This window comes from Ambystoma mexicanum, chromosome 6q, assembly GCF_040938575.1.
Source record: "Ambystoma mexicanum isolate Mex_15411 chromosome 6q, UKY_AmexF1_1, whole genome shotgun sequence".
Classification (NCBI taxonomy): Eukaryota; Metazoa; Chordata; class Amphibia; order Caudata; family Ambystomatidae; genus Ambystoma; species Ambystoma mexicanum.
In genome coordinates this window covers 349,047,193-349,067,080 of record NC_090937.1, presented here as the reverse complement: position 1 = coordinate 349,067,080, position 19,888 = coordinate 349,047,193, and positions in this window count along the sequence as shown.

Below are 19,888 nucleotides of genomic sequence, written 5' to 3'. Positions count from 1 at the left end.
ACATCGGGATAGGAGGTCTAGGGCCTCTCAGACAGAGTTGCAGTACTAGCGGAGAGTGATCCGATATCGATCTGCCCAGGTAGGACGCAGATTCAGCTTGTGAAGTCAGCTCGTGGTTTATGAAGAGATAGTCTATCCTGGTGTGGAGGTTGTGGGGGGCCGAATAGAACGAGTAGGATCTATCAACTGGGTGCAAGTCCCGCCAAATGTCGGTCATGTGTAACTCCTCCATTGCTCTGCGAAGGGCTTCGGAGGAAAGATTGTTGGGTGCGCGTGGTGTGATAGACCTGTCCATTTCAGCGTCCATGACACAGTTGAAATCCCCTCCCCATATTAGAGTGTGGTCCCTATGGAGCATGATTCTGGCGCACAGCTTCCCGAGGTGAGAGGGAATGCCGTGTTGGGGGAAATATGAGTTCACTATGCATAGCCGAGTGTTCTCCAGCATGCCCCACATTATCAGGTATCTTCCTTCGTTGTCTCTTTGTACGCCCAGTTGTTGGAAAGGGGTGCCTGGGCTTACCCATGTGTACACTCCCCGTGCATATCTCGAGTAGGATGAGCCATGCCCCTGGCCACCCCAGTATTTCAATAGTTTGTCCGCGGAGTCTGTGGAGAGGTGCGTTTCCTGTAGTAGAGCGAAGGATATCTTCTTCCTCTTCAAATAGGAGTGTATCCGGTTTCTACGAAGGTAGGACCCCATTCCCCTGACGTTCCACGTGATCACCTTAGGTTTTGATGCCATTGTGCGTCGACTTCGGATGTCAGCAGAGATACCCCCACTTTTCCAAGGGTTGATCGTATGTTGTCTCGGGCCATGACCTGTCCAAACCGTGAGGGGCGATCCGTTTCAATGTTTAATTTTGAGTTCGTTCTGGAGCCGGTAAGAGTTCTCGGAGGCGGGAGAGTTAGAACAACAACAACTTGAAAAACACAACTGTAACTGGTGCACCCAGCTCCTGTCACAACGGTGCAGTGCTCGGGTGCTCTCGCACTGTCTGTCCCCATCCGGGTGTCTAGCGCGAGTAAGTATGTGCTGGCAACTGGCCTGCACTGGGCTCTCGCGGGAACGGGGTCCATGTACGCGCATGGGGAGTCCGGCGGGCCGCGCACTCGTTTAGCGAACTCTTTTTGTAGTTTTGCTTCAGGTGGGTCGGGACTCTTTTACCATTTCTGGTGTGTTGGGGGGGCATCTGTGTCACCCCTGGCTATCTTCATTATGTTGTCCGAGAGAAGCATCCACAGGGACCTCGGCCAGGCCGTTATGTTCCATCCACATAGTGGCTGCCGCTGGAGTTTCCAGGAACACTGCCCTTCCCTTAAAAAGCACTTTCAGTCTGGAGGGGTAAAGCAGCATATATTTCAGATTCAGTTTCCTCAGTCTAGCCTTGATTGGTACGAACGAGTTCCTGGCTCTCTGAACCGACTGGGTGTAGTCGGGATATATAGTGATTTTAGAGTTGCCCCGTTGTATTTCTCCGCCTTCTCGCGAGAATTTCAGGATTACCTCCCGGTCCCGGAAGTTGAGTACCTTCGCAATGATGGGGCGAGGGTAGGAGCCTGGGGGGGGTTTCTTTTGGAGGGATCGGTGAGCCCTCTCTATGGCGAAGCCCTGGGAGAGATTTGTCACCCCGATCTCCTGTTGGATTAAGGATTCCACAAAGGCTGTCGGGTCCATAGCCTCTGTCCCCTCCGGCACCCCCAGTATCCTGATGTTGTTGCGCCTGGCGCGGCCCTCCGCCTCTTCGGACCTCGCCTCCAGAAGGGACACCTTGTTTTTGAGAGTTGCAACCTCCGACTTTAGGACCGCCGTGTCGTCGGACCTGTCCTTCTGGGAAGATTCAATAGCGGTGACACGTTCCGTCAGGTTGCGGGCATCCTGTCTTATCAGTTGGATGTCAGCTTTGACTTCGCCTATCTTCGATTCTATGGATGATCTTAGGGCGGCGATCGCATCCAGTACCTGATTGTGCCTGGTGTCGTCCTCCGAGCTGGCTCGCGGTGCTGGGCCTGTCGGGGTGGTCTGGGAGGCTGGCTGAGACTTAGATGTAACGAAAGGGTCCATGGTGGCATTTCTGGCCTTATTTCTTGCGGCCGCCATAGTGGAGTTTCTTGGCTTCGATGAGTGAGGCAAGGAGTTCAATGTCTTCCCGCAGAGTGGGTAAGCATGCGACTTCAGGCAGCCCACCACTGCGTGTCCGTTAGGTGCGTCGTGTCGCCAATCCTAGTGCACTCCCTGTGACAGGTCGTTGCGGCCCGAGGATGAAGTGGTGGCGGGAGCCGGTCAAAGCTGGTTGCTGCGGGGCAGAGGGGTGCTGGTTGGGGGAGGTGGGAAGGCTCCCGTCGTCTGGCTGGTGGACTGCCGGTCTGAGGCCCGCGAGAGATGTCGGGGTTGGCCTTTAGATGGGGCGGGGGGCTCCCGCAGTGAGTATGGTATGCGCCCCAGGTGCGGCGTCCTTGTGTTAGTCTCAGTTGGAGGCCGCCGGACGCGGCCGCGGTGTGGAAGTCCGCCCAAGTGAGCCGGCAATGTCTGATCCGCGGGGGCGCTGATTCTGGGCGGGAGGCGGAGGGCCCCCGCAATGCTGTCCCTTGATCCCGGTTGAAGTCTGTGGGGCCTCGTTCCGAGGTGTGGCACGGGCCCCTGGGTGATAGCGGTCCGCAGATGGAACGAGTGATCAGCCCGGCAGGTGACCCAGTCTCCGCGGGCTCTCCGGTGCCCCGGAGTCAACGGCGTGATGTAGTTGGAATGGCGGCGGGAGCCGGTCAAAGCTGGTTGCTGCGGGGCAGGAGGGTGCCAGTTGGGGGAGGTGAGAAGGCCCCCGTCGTCTGGCCGGTGGACTGCTGGTCTGAGGCTCGCAGGAAGATGGTGGGGTCGGCCTTTAGATGGGGCGGGGGGGCTCCCACTGCAAGTGCGGCCCACGCCCCAGGTGAGGCGTCCTTGTGCCAATCCCAGTTGGAGGCCAGACGCGGCCCCGGTGTGGAAGTCCGCCCGAGTGTGCGGCCAGGGCTCCCGGTTGGCGGCGAGTGTGTCAGGCGCCCCACAGGCCGGGGCTCAGAGTCCGCGGGGCCGGCGGTGTATGATCCGCGGGGGGCGCCGGTTCTGGGCGCGAAGTAGAGCCGCCGTCCGATCTTGGTAGAGGTCTGTGGGGCCTCGGTTCGAGGGGTGGCTCGGGCCCCTGGATGGCAGCTGTTATCCGAAGAAGCGAGTGATCAGCCTGGCGGGCGTCCCGATCTCCGCGGGTGCTCCGGAGCCCCGGAGTCAACGACGTAATGCGGCCGCCATCTTGGAGACTTCCCTCGGGAGGTAGGGGGGAGCCGGGCTGGGTCGATTCCACGGGTGCCCAGGCTCCGATTTTTTTCGGGAAGAAGTGCCACACACGGGTGATCGCCTTATGAGCAGCTGTACCGGTGAGTAGACGGCACAGCTGCGCTCGTAATGCCCGAAGAAGGATCCGACTGCGCGGCTCAGCCGGAGCTCAAGGAAACGCCGTCCTCACTCCATGCGCGTCAGGCCACGCCCCCCCTGAAGGTCATGGCTATGTGGGCTTACAGACCGGGGCAGGTTTTGAGACAACGATACTAGGGGCCAAGTGACAATAGTTAACATGGTGGGAGCTTAACAAAGCGGGAAGAGGTGTTTAAAATAAGCAGAGGGGAGGAACGTTTTCACCAACGATTTGATGGGGTGTGTTGACAGGTGCCTGTACCCTAGCTTGGGGGAGGGCTGGCGGGCAGTAGCTCACCAGCTCTGTGGCGCTGGTGACAGAGACCTACACAATGGATTATTGAAATGTTCGAAACATGACCAAAAATGTTCAACTTGAGAAACTATGATTTTACCACCCGAGTTGTGGGTTGAGGGGTCCACTCGCGTCCAACAGGACAAGCCGACGGGGACAGTGGTAGTGGTTCTTCGGGTTGCCCATTGGGTGAAAATATAGCCCAGGCTTGGGCGTTGGATCGTCCGGCTGGACATTGCATTTCAAACCTGAAACAGCTCAGACGGCTAGTAGGCCAAACTGGCAGCTGGTAAGTCGGCAGGGCTGCTAGGACCAAGGTCATGGTAACCATGATGTAAAATATGTGGGTCCCTGTCATGATCGCTCAGAATCTTTCTGTAATAAAGTGTGGCCTTTTTACCTCCAAATGATGTTGCACCTTTTGTAGTAATTCAATGTGTGTTTCATAGACGCATGGGCATTACGAGTGCACCCCTATTGCTACAAGACTAGAGGGAGAAGCGAGAAGTTATTGCAAGACTAAGCCTGAGCAAAAACGTTGGGATGTGGAGAAAATAAGGAAACTAGCTCTCATAAATGATTATATCGAGAAGTGGGAGGTGCAAGCCAAGGTGAGAGAAAAGAACGCAGGCCATAGCCACCTGTGAGGAGAAATGGGCCCCGACAAGTACTCTGCTGTACTGTTGCGGTCTATCACATTTACATACCCCCACCAGAATGCTGTCATTGTAAGACAGATAAGGGACATGAAATATAATGTGGTGCTATTTTTTGGGCGAAAAGAAGCAATGATATAATTGTGGCATTGAGGGGCAGAAAAGGGGCAGTTTATCAATTCAAAACTAGAGGCTAAGATTTATGCACACAGTTCTTCACACAAGTAATACACCTTCTTAACATGTGCGCCTCTTTGTGGATTTCCATCTGGGATTGTTACATAGAAAGTACGACTGAAAGAAGGCACAAGATGGAGATAGTTCCTTCTAATGTTAAGCATCTTGGCAGTTACCTGGTGGTGATGCACAGGAAGTAAAAGAACAGTCATTGACCCATTGGCTACTCGTGTTCTGTAGAGAACCCATTGTTCCTTCCCGTCTGAAAATATCAGAATCCGATCAACTGTTTATCAGCCTTTATCTTGCCCTGACCATCTTTTTTGCAAGATGGTCTGGAAATGATGTTGCTATCAATTTTGTCGTTTATCTTACAGCTATGTGTGTGGCATAATAGAGTCCCAAGTTGGCCGCATTAGCTGAGTGCTTTGCTGAGTTATTACACCTGTTTTATATGATTTAATGTACCCTACTGAACAACCGGAGTCTATGCATCAACTTGGGGGCCCATCAGGCGAAGAGAAGTCCAGGAGTGGCTTTTACTGGCCATGCCTGGATGGAGCTCTGTAGTTATACGGTTTCCACCTCCTACTCCCCCAGTTGGCTGTCTGCAACGCTCCAGGCCTTGATATACTGAGCTTTGGATGATGGTACATTAGAGACAATCTGTGAGCATGGTGAGGTCTGATGTTGATGAGTGGGCCTGCTGTGGAGATCGTTGTGTTATCCGGTTGTGCTACTGCCTTCTACCTGCACTAGCAGTGGAGGCCATTGTTGGAAGCACAGATTCCTGCCTGGGGTGGGGCCACTGTATTCCACCTGATAACTGCAGCTGAGTAGTGTTGCCCCCCCCCCCCACTCCCCTTGGGCCATACCACGCACTTACAATAATGAACACAGAGCCAACTTTGGTTCCAGCTCCTAATTCCTCCTCTTACATAACTGACTTCCCTCTTCCTTTCCATCTCCCTTTCCTCCCGCCTCCTGCTCCCCTCCCCTAGTCCTGAGCCCTTTCCCTTAAAGGGGCTATGTCCTTATTCCCTCACAAAATCTCTCCCCACTTAACATGAGACTTCCCGGGCTACATTTGTTCAATCAGCGTTGGGGTCTCCTTATGGTTTGATGAGCCCTGCTCGGGGGCTCGTGGGTCTCACCCACATTTCCTCGTTGCGGTGCTTCTTGTCTCTCTCTGCTCTCTACTCCTTCCCTCCTGATCACAGCCTCTTTCGTTGGTTCAGGTTCCTCCATGTATAGCTTTGGAAGAGGGAGGCCTTTGGTGTCATTTCTCTGTGGACCATTATCGTGGCTATCACTGGTTCTTTGTCTCCGGTAACTCGGAGGGGAACTGCGCGGTATGTCCTTTCTTTAGCTTTAATTGTCTCTCCCGTATCTTGTTCAGGCATGTGGTTCTTTACTTGGGTGACTTCGAAAGATCTATAGTGGATGTTGATGAGGGCGTGCTGTAGTGCCGTCCAATGACTGAGACGGTTGTGCCCTGTGGCGGGACTCTGTGTCATGTGGATGGCAGCCAGCGGGTCTTCTGTGGTCTTCCTGGGTTGGGTCGCAGCATGACTGTCCCTTTGGCTATGTTGGCTGTGCTGTTACCCACTGGAATATATGGGCTCGGGATATGCCCAGGGGGTATGATTGTTCAATGCTGACATTGATTGTGGCTTCTGCACCCCCTCCCCGTTTCGGCATTTCTTAAGGTCCTCAGTGGTTTAACTCCGGGTGGGTGCTTATACCTGGGCGGGATGGCTCTCATGACGGCAGTCTGTGCCACCTGTGGTAACAGGTATCTCTCTTGCGGTGGCGGTGACCGGGCTTTGGGCCCTCTTGATGGGTCGGGACCTCTAGCCAGGCTTGGTGGTGGTGTAGGTCAGCATGCAAGGTTTGTAGGCGGTCTCACTCTGTACATCGCCTGAAAGTGGCTTTCTTGGCCACATCGCCGGCATCTCCGTTCGATGGCCGGGCATGGTCATCTGTGTGGGACCTCCCATCCGCACCTGTGGCATTGCCTCTCGTTCAGGGTTTAGTGTCGTGGGTTTCTGGGTCCTTGTCTTCTCCTTGGTCTTGTAGGCCCATGGTATCCCGGTTGTCCCACTGTGAGGGCCGCAATGTAATCACTTCGGTTTTTATTTTCAATGGTGGCTGACTGAGTGTCTACTCAATCATACGTTCTTGCCAGGTTGACTATCTTTTGTAGGGAGAGGGGTCTTTTGAGAAGGTGTTTCCTGAGTGTTGACGAGGTACACCCTTCTATGATCCTCAATCGTTTTGCCTCCTAATTATTGAAGTTGGCAAAGTCGCAGTGCTCTATTTTCTTCTGGAGGCGAATGACGAAATCCCTGACGGATTCATGTGGAAGTTGCACGCATTGATTGAATGCGTAGCGTTCATAGTCCTTGTTGGTATTTATTATCAGTTTGTCGTTGAGTGCAGCGAGAAGGCGTTGGTACGTGTCTCTTTCCTGCGTTGGGATCGTTTGCCTGCTAGGTTGGTGAACATGGCATTTTGTTTGGTGGGTCCCGGTCTCCTAGTGCCCTTATGACTTATGAAGGCCTCAAACTCTTCGACCCATTCCTCCCATCTTTGGCCTTGGTCGTGTTGCAGGTGTAGGGTGAACGGATTGGGTCTCCGTAGGATGAGGGCGTATGATGCCGGTGTAACAGCTACTGGGGTCTGGGCGCCGGCACCTGCTGCACTTTGCCCGTAGTCCATCATGTTAATGGCTGTGTGGGCTAGGGTGTGTTTCTGTGGTGTGGCTGTGTGGCTCGCAGGTATGATGGCCTGGTGTTGGTTTCCTCTGCCAATGTGCTCTCGCCTGCTTTCCTGCGCAGCTGGTGGTGGTGAGGCTTTGTGATATTTGGGGGGCCTCTGCTCTTCACGGGCTTCTGCACTCTTATTATTGCTACTGTGTGCACAGCATGTGTCGAGGGGTGCCCGTCTGGCAGGTTAGTGGGTGCATGTGCGGCCTTGTCAAGGGTGCCTTGCTGGGTCGTAGTGCCCTTTGGCCTGATGGATTGGGTACTGGGCATGGACTCCCACGAGGCGCACTGTTGAGTGCGCATCATTTCGGGGCTGCAGCCGTGGTGCACGAGATGTAGTTTGTGGGCCGGATCATGGCCTAGTCAGCTTGTGGCTTTGTGACGGTGCTTGCATGGTGGATGATGCAGGCTCTGACGTGATCTAGTCACTGTTGGGGCTGTTGGCGGTGTTCAATTTGTGTGCCTTGCTGTGTTCTTGCGGTGGCACCTGAAGCGGGTGGCTAGGGTGAGAGTGGTGGCGTTATTTGTGCGTGGGCCACTCCTCACCTTCATGCGTATCTCTGGCAGCAGTCTGCTGTGTATGGACCCATTGCCGGTGCGGCTGGTGGTCTGACAGCCCTGCGGGTGGTGTTGCGCTGTTCTGCTGGTCTGCGCCGTGGAGGGGGCCACTGTGGTGGTATTCGCTAGTGGGTGCCCCTCGTGACTTGCATATTGTTGTCACTCAGCAGGCCTGTGGGCTGGTGACACTGCTGGCCTGTGTGCTGGAGGGGCCTAACGCTCATGCGAGTGTGTTGGGCATGTGGGCTTTGGGTGTGTGTTGCCGTGCTGTCTGGTTGCCGCTGTGCCCAGCTGGTGGCCCTTGGCATGCATCAGTGGGGGAGGAGGCATGGGGTTTTCTACCAGCGTACGCCTGGTGCCTCCCTGTTCGATGGCGGCGGTCCTCCCTTGTTGGCCGGGTTTCTCCGTTCTTCGGGAAGGACTGCTGGGCTCTTCACTTCTTGGTCTTCGCCTTCTCTCGTGCGGGCTGCTGGGCTGTTCACGCTGTCCGCCCGCAGCAGTCTTCCTCCGCTCGCCGGGCTCCACCGTGCTCCGACACAGGCTGCTGGGCTCTTTGATCCTTCGCTCTCCTTCACCGGTGTGGGCTGCCGGGCTTCTTTTCTCCAGTCCGCCTGAGGCACCACACCCGTGGCTTCCGTCTCGTTGGTAGGCTGCTAGCTTTCCACTTCTGGACCGCTGGATACCTGCTGGGCCCGCGTGGGCCTCCATTTTTCACTTCTCGGTCGCTGGGCCGTCAGGCACCTCGTTCACTGCTGGGCTTGTCTTGCACTTTAACCTTTGAAGGCTAGTATAATGGAATTGTTACCGAAAATTGAACGCAACACCACGGCTCTTAAAAATTAAAAATTTGACAAATTGCAAGCTCATGTGACAAAACTCAAGGGTGATTGTCACATTTGGATAGTGATTTTCCGGCTAACGTTTTGGACACGACATTTAACACATTGGCTTTGTTGGAGAATCAGAATTAATGCACCTCGATGGCAAAGACGCTTATTTATTTATTTGTATTTATAAAGCACACAACAGCCCTCAGCCACCATGGCGCTGTTACAGAATACTTACTTAGTTACATAAGTGCTTGAAAAAAAACATACATACACTGAGTCAGACGTGCATTTGGAGGGAATGGAAAAAAAATGGAGCGCCACAAATGTTCACCTTCTAGTTGCTCCTAAAAGAGCTAAGGAGAACGACCTTTATGCCTTCTTGGTGCAAGTGATTCTAATTTGGCTATGTTTTTGCCCCTGACGCCTCCACCTTGGGAGTGAGGCAGAATTTAGGGACGAAGAACACACTACTGCAGGCCTATTCTCTTTCCTTAAAAACCTACGTTTTCGATTGAAGATGCTGAGAGGTATATCTTTTGGAAATCTGCAAGTGCACAGAACCTGTAGAACTCTATGGCTGACGAGGAGGCTGGAGAGCCCAAAGGCGAAGAGAACCAAGAGACAAATGCCCCTTCTGGTTTTGTGTAGTCCCTTGAGGAGGACGCGCTCATGAGTGGTTGGAGAGAGTGTTTTATGAAATGTTGCTGAAGGTGGTAGCGTGCCCCAAGCATTGTGGCAAAAAGATTCCTGTGAGGGGAAAGAAGGGCATGTTTAGAGGGTGAGCTGTGTCTTCCCTTTGATTGCATTGTTTTCATGTTTTCACGCTCCCCCATTTTTTCAGAAATTCTGGACAATCCCACTAACATATATTTGGTCTTAATGTGACCTTCTCCTTCTAGAGGAAGTGCATGTTAATTTTTTTCTCTGGCGGGGGGGGTCGGTGGGGTACTGCTTTTTGAATTGAGATTTAGTAGAATTCATGAAACCTGACTAAACAGATAAATAAGCCCACAATTCCAAGTTAACATTAACACTTTGGATAGTTACTCGTGATTTTGAATCCTGTGGTTTTGTTTGGGTTGACTTAGGGCCTCATTATCATTTTTGAGGGATTAGTTCTACCATTATCACCAAACGTAATTACAGTTACCGCAGGTGGCAATAGACATGTTCCACCTCGTTTAGGGTTTCTGTTATCCCCATAATGGTGTCTCATAGATGGGGCATAGGTGGACCTGCTACATGCTGTAATTCCACCTCTATTGTTACCACCGCATTGCATGGAGGCCGAAGCAGGTGTTTTTTTGTTTGTTAATTGGGTGACCAAACCCATTATCAAGCAGAGCTTTAAAAAAGGAGCTATTCAGAAATACTGCCTGTTTTACTGCATCACTTGTAATGAGACATCTTGCCTCTCCACTCCCAAAACAAAATACCTCTACCTGCCACCCTGTTTCCCCATCTCCCAAGACGTCTACACAGAAGTCCTAAATGGTGTCCTGTCTCCCGGCCCCACAACAAAAGACCACTTCTTTATGACGTCCTGCCTCTCCAGTCCCTGCACGACACTAACCGTACCTGTCATCATGCCTTCCTACCTTACTCCAAAAGACCCCTAACTGATATCCTGCCTCTGCACCTCCGGAAACAAAATGCCCGTATCTGGTGCCTTGCCTCCCCACTCCGACAACAAAAGATCCACTACCTGGTGTCCCACCCTCAATCTGAACCCCGCTCTCTGGCGACATGCCTTCCCCTCTCCCACCTTCTGAAACAAGCATTCGATTGGACTTGGTGTCTGTGGGGTTGGGGAAAGGAAGGGGTGGACAGTGGAGCATCCTCCCTGCCTCTGAAGCCTATTAACATGGAGGGTGGTGAGGGAACGACCGCCTGCTGCATTAGTGCTGGGGCAACTCTGTCATATCAGGGAAGGTTGGAGGTTCTTGCTGGAGGGGCTGGCGAATAGCCTGCCTGTCCAAGTATTTCAATGAAGGGCAATGGAGGAACAAAGGGAGGTGCTGCCGCCCACCTTGCTCTTGCATGCAACTTCCTGGCCTGGCCCCCCAAGCTCTATATTTGACTGAGGTGTGAGGGGTAGGATAGGAAGGCAGACACTCATTGCCTGGCCACAGTCTGACACGTTTTCTTTCTTCATGTTTCTTCAGGGCTAGCACAAGGTGACAGGGCTCAGTCGTGTTTTGGATAGCTAGTGGCTCGAAAACCAAGTCAAGCTAGAGCCACCCAGATGACCCGGGCCAGCCAGAGACCTCTATTGCTGGGTCAACTCTAATTTCAAACTATTGCTCAATTTACGAGTCTGGTTGCCCTGTTACCTGAAGGATATTTTAGTACATAAATTAAAACGAGTAGAAACTCAGCGCCCACCCTACACCCATGGATGCAGGGCTGTCACAAGTTGTGGTGAGGCCCGGGGCATAAAAAATGTAGTGAGGCCCCCTTATTATTTACACTGGTCCGGCGGCGGTACCGCCGCAAACGGGAGACTCGAGAAATATCCCGTTGAGTTTTTGTGTGCCTGGAAAAGGCCTAATACTTATGCACATGCCAAAACTGTTGGCTTTGCCAATGCTTGTTTTCAACAAGACTTCAGTAAAGGACACGCATGTTACTTTTAAATAAAGTGGCTGAAGGCAGACCTGGTCAAGACATTTTTATTACACCAGTGGTGTGTTTACAGTGCCCATTAAGTCATTCACTCTAAGAAGACTCTTGAGAAAACACTGGCAGGCACTTTGAGTGTAAAGTTTGATAGTAAGGCTTGAATAAAGTTAGCTCAAAGTGTTGCCATGAGGAGGTATTTTTTGGGGGGAGGGGTCAGGGACTGGGTAGTAATTGCCATAGTTAGTCAATGGGGGTAGAGGGAGGTATCCAGACAACACCTACAAGCTTTGTGCCATTTTCCCCCATCTGTACCATAATGCAAGAGTTTTGACTTATATGCGGCGCACCTAATAGCTAAAACTAAAAAGGATGTCATAGTCTATCACTTGGATGATTAATATTGAGGCTGTATATGTCTGAATTCTTGAGAGCTGCCTTCCTTTGATGAAAAAAATAGCTGTGTAAAAAAATAAAATAAAATAAAAAAAGCACTGCCCTATAACAAAAAAACAAGTGTCTTGGCCTTAAAGTGAAAAGCACTTTGCAGTCGTAACTTTAAATTGTACTGTTCATATGGGTATTTTAAGTCAGATGTATGCAAAGTGAGATGTATGCAGCGATGCTAGCTAAAACGTATAGCTATGGGGAAATGTCACATATGAGCATAGGCAGTGGAGTAACGTTGCTGAAAATGTTGGGGGGAACATGTCATCTGAAAAAATAAAGCCCCATTCAAATGAATGGGGAAAAAATCGTGTGCCGTGAAAGTTGGGGGGGGGGGTACAAACACCCCTGTCCCCCCCCTAAAATTATGCCCATGAGCATAGGCTGTTGCGACAGGACATGTTCAAGTCAGCTTTAATTCGGGCCCTATTACGTCAATCGTCAAAACAAAACTTACTGCTGCTTGTATCGGATACTCACCTTAATTTCTTGTCAGAATAAACACAATCGGACTGGTCGGACAGAGGGATTTATGGTCAACAATCACTGTTCTCAAAGTTCCCCGCTGAAGATGCTGCGAACGCGAGAACCTCACACAACCTTGATGAGGGCTGAAGATGTTTCTGTACTTCTGGCAGCAGCAGAGATAAGCGCCCTCTTTCTACACTAGGGGTGGGAAAAAGCGTGGCCTCCCCAGTCTGCATCACTGGTGAGGATATTGGAGAAACAGCCTCCATTTGAAACCAGTGTGAGTGAGGGGTTGGGGGCCCACATTGGCTCTTCAAGCCCCGCAATGAACAGAAGAAAAGTTCAGCAGAGTCCAGGTAACTGCAGCTGCAGGAAGTGCGGAGCAACGCTGAATCGGAAGAAGACAGGCAAGAGGGAAAACAACTGAGAAGGCAGTGGCTGGAGGAATGGGTGCTGCGAGGCCTCTCCCAGGTGCGAGGCCCGGGGCAGTTTGCCCCTCCTGCACCCGCCTCGTGACGGCGCTGCATGGATGCCCATTCTCTTAAGCAACTTGCTCCTACACAAACTTGGCCGCAAATGTACGCTACTTTGTCAACTGGTCATTATGTTCTGGCACTTACCTCAGAGCCTAAAACAACAGTAATTACACTGTGTGGGAAACCTAGGGGTATTCTCCCATGTTGACTCTGAAAAGCACTATTCAGGTGGCCAGGGGAGGGCCATGGCTTTTGGATCGCAACCCTGGGGGTGGATAAGCAAAGGAGGATCACCTGGGTAGGAGAGTCCGGGGTTGAACTCAGGAGAGTACCCTAGGAGAGACGCAGTATTCCAACAGGACGATAGATGAAGAGAACCCAGAAGCCTTTATGGGTTATGTGGGTCCCATTGTCCCTAACCCAAGAGAGCGACAAACAGGTCATCACATAACAAACCACGGAAAAAGGGGAAAGCAAGATAAGACAAAGACATAACCTCAATCCCAACCCTTTGTTGTCTTTCCTTAGTTTAGAGCATGGAAAGTGTTATACAGACCTGTGCTTTCATGTCCGGGGGTCTAACATGGGAGTAATTTGATAAAAAGAGAATCACCGTTTGCAAACAAACCCAGGGTCAGGGGACCCCCCCCCATCCTTTACCAATCACCTTCCAATAATGTAGCCTGTAAATATCAATTCCCATCTTGCCTTGACTCCCACCCCCCATTTTCAACAAGTACGGGGAGGAGGATGCCCGAGGGCGGGACATGGTATTCCCCCAGTCCCAATAATACCCAACCTATCCTCTCTCAGCCTTCATGGGGTGTTTTCAATCTCACCCCATCCTCCCCCTCCCCTTTTCCAACACATACTGAGGTGAGGAGGAGGCAACTAAGAGCAGTAAAGATTACTCATAGAAACAACATCGGGAAAGGCAGAGTCAGGCATTTGCTAATTATCACTCACACCTGAATCCACCTGACCATTTTCACAGTTATAAAATGTGTGGTCTTTTTGAAGAGGGGGCGACAGCTGGAGATGCTGCCTGGACCAGAGAAGATGAGGAGCAGAGACTGACAGGAGCTGAGGGCTGGTAGAGAACAGTGTGCCAATATGCTGGCCGGTACCTGTGAGGGGCTGCAGCATGGCAAGGGACCCTTGTCTCCAAGGAGCCAGAGCGAGGCTGCCTGCATGCTGCTTGCAGCATCCAGGAAAGTGCTCGTTCTCTTGGGACCTTTCCCGGCCCCAAGGATGTCTGAGGGGCAGGTGGTGAGACCTTGCCCTCAACCCCATGTTTCTTGAAAGGGATTGCCAGTCAACGCAATGCTGCCCAGTGAGTTTCCTGAAAGCAGCGAGAAGGAAACTCAAGAGGGTGCTTGTGACTGTAGCGGAGCCGATGAAAGACACCAAGTATAAAGCGGCATGGAGCATAAAGCAAGCGACAGAAGGTAAAAAGGTTTAGAAGCTGAAAGTGATTGGAAAAGAGTGCGAAAGACACGAAGTGAAAGTGAAAAGCAAAAAGTGAATGAAGAAGCGCTGAGAGAGAGGAAAGAAAAGAAAAGGTGCAAATGAGCACCGGGAGGACAGAAAAGTGTCGGGAAAGAGTGCAAGTAACTCGAAAAAAAAAAGGAGGGTGCAAGTGAGCACCAAAAGGACAAGACACTTGTGCAAGAGGCCCGGGAACTAAATGGAAGGTGCCAGGGGCACAGGAAAAGGTGAAAGCAAGCAAGAGACAGTGCAAGAGTGAATGAGAAGGCAAGAAGGCTACAAGTGTGTACAAGAAAGTAAGGAAGGTGCGAGTGTGCACAAGAGAGAAAGCAAAAGAAACAAAGGAGAACAAGAAGGGGTGCAGGAAGCACCGGAAGTTGAAAGGTTTAAGAAGGAAAAAAGAGTGGGGTTACAGATTGGAGTGGTGACGCCTAGGAGGAGCAAAGAACCAGGCAGTTTCGAAAGTCTATGATTATGCCCCACAAGTGAAGTGTGTATGAAAGAACTGTGTTTTAAAAAGGAAAGCTTCATCCTGACAAAACTGAATTTGTATTGGAAACTGAAAGAGGCCTTAGCTTGGGGAAGGGAACGCTGAGAGGCACAACCAAATTGAGGATTTTCTTTTTTTATAGTGTTGAGAGGATTGAAGCTTGGGGGAAGGGAACCCTGAGAAGCTTCAAAAGGAACTGTGTTATATTTCTTTTGTGGTATTTGGAACTTGAACAAGTTGAAGCTTGGGGAAGGGAACCCCAAGGAACCCAAAGACACTGAAGGTATTTGAAACCACTGCAAGAGCTCTGTGAAGAAGGTCTTAAGAACATTCCTTTTTGATTGAACTCCTTTTTGTGACATTTACCAAACTACACCTGGTGAGAAGACCACCTGAAACAACTTTGGTATTTTCTGTTGAACCACTGTTTTCATTTTTTAAAGACTTCCTATCACATTTTTGTAAAGAGCGAGGGCAAGCATAGGTTTAGACACAGACTGACATTTATTTTGGACTATTAGACATCGACGGCCTTTAGAAACACAGTTAAGGGAACCACCCCTTTAGAGTTAAGGCCAGTCAGGCATTAGAGCAAAACCCAGGAACCTTAGTAAATAAAGGTTTAAAAAAGAACAGCTTTGAGTCTGTGTCTCTCTTGATTGCGACCCTTGCATCCAAGTCAGTATCCCCAAACACTTCACGGCCGAATGTGTGGTCAGAAGAGTCTAGAACGGTCCATGCCACCTCAGCTGTAGCGCAGATTTCCGCTGGTGGACCTTCACCAGTGTCCTGGCTGCAGAGGGTGGCAGGGTTCAGTTGCCAGTTCAGGCACGGCTCCACAGACCTGAGCATGGAGAGAACTGACAGTTTCAATCAACATGCAACAATATTGGATCAGAGTATCATCCTCTAATGGCAGGCTTTGAATTCAGGGAACTGCTGGAGGTGCAGATCCCATTCTCCTGTGTTGATTTCATGGGCAGTTTGTGTTTACGCTGTGGGTTGTTACGCATGGCAAACAGAACCAGTGGCAAGGATTGGGGCCATTTCAACCCCTTCTCTTTACACACTTTAGACAGCCTTAACTTAAGGTCCTGATTCCAATGTTCTACATGCACGCTAGAGTGTAGGTGATAAGCGTGATGGAACTGTTGAGTTATTCCTAAAGCTTTGCATGCCTCTCTAATAACTTGACCAATAATATGGGTACCATCAGTTTCTGTCTATACTGAGAGGAAATCCAAACTGAGGTATAAACTCTGCTAACAACTTTGTAGCCACTGTGACAATGTTTGCTTTTCTACAGGGATATGCCTCCACCCACCTAGAAAATACATTGACAAGGACCAAACAGTGAACATGGGTCATGCAGGCGGGGAGCTCTTTGAAGTCTGTCTTCACATGCAAAATGGACCGTCTGGTACATGACATGCAGACATTTTCGTCAGCCCGGCTTTCCCAAAATTGTATGTTAGACATCTGACACAATTTTCACAATAACTCTGAGCCATAGAGGGTAAACTAAGAGGCATCCAATCTCGATGCAATAGCGTGGTCACAGCAGTTTTACCTGAGTGAGCTACAGCGTGAGCTTCACGGACCAGGTAGAGGGGGAGTACCTTAAGTGCCACCAGAGGGCCATCAGGGGAACGCCACAGGGAGTCTACTCCCAACTTACATTCTTGTCGAGTTCAGGTCACCTTTTCAGCTTCTGGGGCTTGATCTTGGAGGATTGCCAGACTGAAAAGGGAAAGGATAGGTAACCATGGAACTGCAACAAAAATGAGAAATTCATTAGTAGCCAGGGGCCCATTTAAGGCCGCTGAGCGAGCTGCACCATCTGCTAATGCATTTCCTTGAATGACTGTGAGGGATTATGTCTTTTGCATTCTACAATAGCTACAGCTGTGGGAAGTAACAATGCATTCAATTAAGTTGATAAATATTTACCATTTAATATTGGGGTGCCTGTGAATGTTAAACAGCCATGTTGCTTCCAGAGAAATCTGAAGTTGTGGGCCACCCTGTGAGTGTACCTTCAGTCGGTATAGATTGTAGCCGATCTATCTTGAGCCACAGCACACACACAGGTCAGAGCCACAAGTTTGGCGACCTTTGCCTATTTTGCCAAAGGTAATCGATGTGCTTCTGGAAACCACAGGGGGAACATGCAGAATACTGTGAAAAACCTGACAGTATTCTTGCACTCACTTCCTAAAGATTTTCCATTCAGGTGGCCAGGGAAGGGCCCTAACTTTTGGATCCCGACCCTGGGGCGGAAAAGCAAGGGAGGATCACCTGAGTGGAGGGTCACGGGCGATTGGGAGGAGGATCCCCAACCGTGAGACATAGTATTTCCCCAGTCCTGAAAACACCCTAACCTACTCTCCCTGAGCCTTTGTGGGGTGTTTATAATCTCACCTCATCTCCCCGTCCCCATTTCCAGCAAATACTGAGACGAGGAGGAGGCCACTACGATCAGTAAAGATTACCCATAAGAAAAACATGGGGAAAGTAAGGGAAACCTACCATAGAAAGAACTCAGATTGTCTCACTAATAGAGTAAGGCAGGGTCAGGCACTCAATAGTAACTACTCATACCTGATTCCACTTGACGGGTTGGTTCACTATAAAAGGTGTGATCATGCACACAGAAATGAGCGAGCTGGGGAGGCAGTCCGGACCGGTGGGGCCCAGGAGCAGAGAGAAGCAGGACTTTCAGGCAGGAGGAAGATGGCATGCAGCGTGGCGAGGGAGTTGTGCCTCCAGGGAGCCAGAGAAGTGCAGCCTGCATTCTGCCAGCCAGGTCTAGGAGAGTGCTCGTTCCTTTGGGGCCTGTGCTGACCCCAAGGGTGTCTGAGGGGCAGGTGGTGATACCCTGACCTCAAACCTGCATTTCCTGGAGGAACTGCCTCTCAACGCGACGCTGCCCATTGAGTTTCATGGAGAATGTGAGAGAAACTCTGGGGCTTGCATTTGAATGAGAGCTGAGCAGGAGAAAGACATGGGGCCTCATTACGACCCAGGCGGTAAGTTACCGCCTGGGCCGTACCTTTACCGCCATGGCGTAAACTACGTTTACGCCATGGTGGTTGGCGGACTTACCGCCCCATTCCGAGGTTGGCGGGGCGGTAAGTCCCCATTAACCCATTTACCCTTCCCCATTCCCATTTTTGCCCCATAGGGCAATAATGGGAGTGGGGAAGGCGTTAATTACGCCACCGTAAATTACAGTGGCGTAATTAACAACATGGTCCCTTAGCGCCATGGATAAAACCTCCATGGCGCTAAGGGACCTCGGAATCAGGCGGTAAGGGTCGGCGCTGTTTACGCCGCCGTAAACCCCTTACCGCCTGAGTCGTAATGAGGAAAAGTGGCACGGAATTGCAAAGAAAAAAGTATAAACGTTGAAAGTAAGAGCGAAGCAGAAAGCAAAAAGGCTGAAAGCGAAGTTGAACGCAAGAGCCAAGCAGAAAGAGAAAAGGCTGAAAGCGCGCAGCTGAAAGCAAGGAAGAAGCAGAAAGCGGAAAGGCTAAAAGCATAGATGAAAGCGCAAGTAAAGCAGAAAGTAAGAAAATCAGATCGGAGCGGAAAGCAAGCAAAAAAACGATCGGAGCGGAAAGTGAGAGAAAGCGGAAAGAAGCACAAGGGTGTGAGTGGCCCGTAATAAGAGAGGGGCACGAGAAAAGGCAAAGAAAGGTGCCAGGGGCATGCTAAAGTGGAAAGCAGAAAAGAGGGTGCAAGGTAGCTTGGAAAGAATAAAGGACAAATGCCAGGGGCACGGTAAGAAGGGCAATGGTAAACATTACAATTGTGCACGGAAAGGAAAGAAGAAGAAATGGGATGCAGGAAGCATCTGAAAGGAAACAGAAAGGTATCAGGAAAAGTGAGAGCAAGAAAACCAAGAGGGGGAAAAAGGGTCCGAGTGGACGTGCCTAGGAAAAGCAAAGAGCCTGGCGTTTTCAAAAAAGCCTCTGATTGTACCCCATGAAAGGATGGTATGTGAAAAGGATTGTTAATCAGAAAAAGGTATCCTAACCAGCGGAATTTGTATTGTGAATTAAAGGGGACCAAACCTGAGGAAGGGCACCCTGTGAACTCAAGAAAGAACTGTGCTAAATCATGTTTTGTGTTTGAAAGCTGGAAGAGGCCTAAAGCTTCGGGGCTGGGGGGTGAAAGGGGAACCCTGAGAGGCCTAGCAAAGAAAGCATCCTGATAAGTGACTTTATGTTTAAAGGTTGAAAGGGACCTAAGCTTGGGGAAGTTAGTTTTGTTGTACTGTTGAAAGGATTGAAGCGTGGGGAAGGGAACCCTGAGAAGCTTACAAAAGGAACTGTGTTACAATTTCCCATGGTGTTTTGAAACTTGATTAAGCTGGCGCTTGGGGAAGGGAATCCCAAGGAACTAAGGGGCCCGTGGAGGAGGTCTTATGAACAGCCCTGTTGATTGAACTCATTTGTGTGACATTGACCAAGCAGCACCCGGTGACAAGACCATCTGAAACGAACTCTGGCTTCCATTTTTGTTGAATCACTATTTTTCTTATTTTAAAAAGACATCCTATCACATTTCTGTACAGAGTGAGGGCAGGCATAGGTTTAGACACAGACAGACTTTTATTTTGGACTATTAAAAAACGACGACGATTAGAAGCATCAGTTAAGAGAACTACCCCTTTAGAGTGAGGGCCATTCAGGCATTACACCAACCCAGGAGCCTTAGTTAATAAAGGTTTTCAAACAAACCCTTTTGAGTCTGTCTCTCTCTTGATACCATGCTTGTCTCACATATGATAGGATGTGGCATTTATAACGTGCCTGTACACAAGTGTTTCTAGGTGCAACAAGACAAGGAGGGGGAAACCAAGAGAGGATAAAATAACAATTTTACTAGGCCTTGTGTCATTCAGATCGCTCAAGTGCGGGGAAGAGGGAAGGGAAGAAGTGCCAGGGGGTGGGGGGAATGGAAGGAGGAAGTGCAGTTAACTCACAAGTGCAGCCAGCGGGTGGCTCTTAAGTGCAGAGAGAAGGGACTGTAGGGTTGCAGATACAGACCCTTAAGTGCTGGGGAGCCGGAGGCAGTGCGAGGGCAACTGGACATGCAGGATCCTGGGCCTGAGTTCAGAGAGTGACCAGGTGACCAGTGCGCAGAGCAGTCAGGTGCAACAGCAG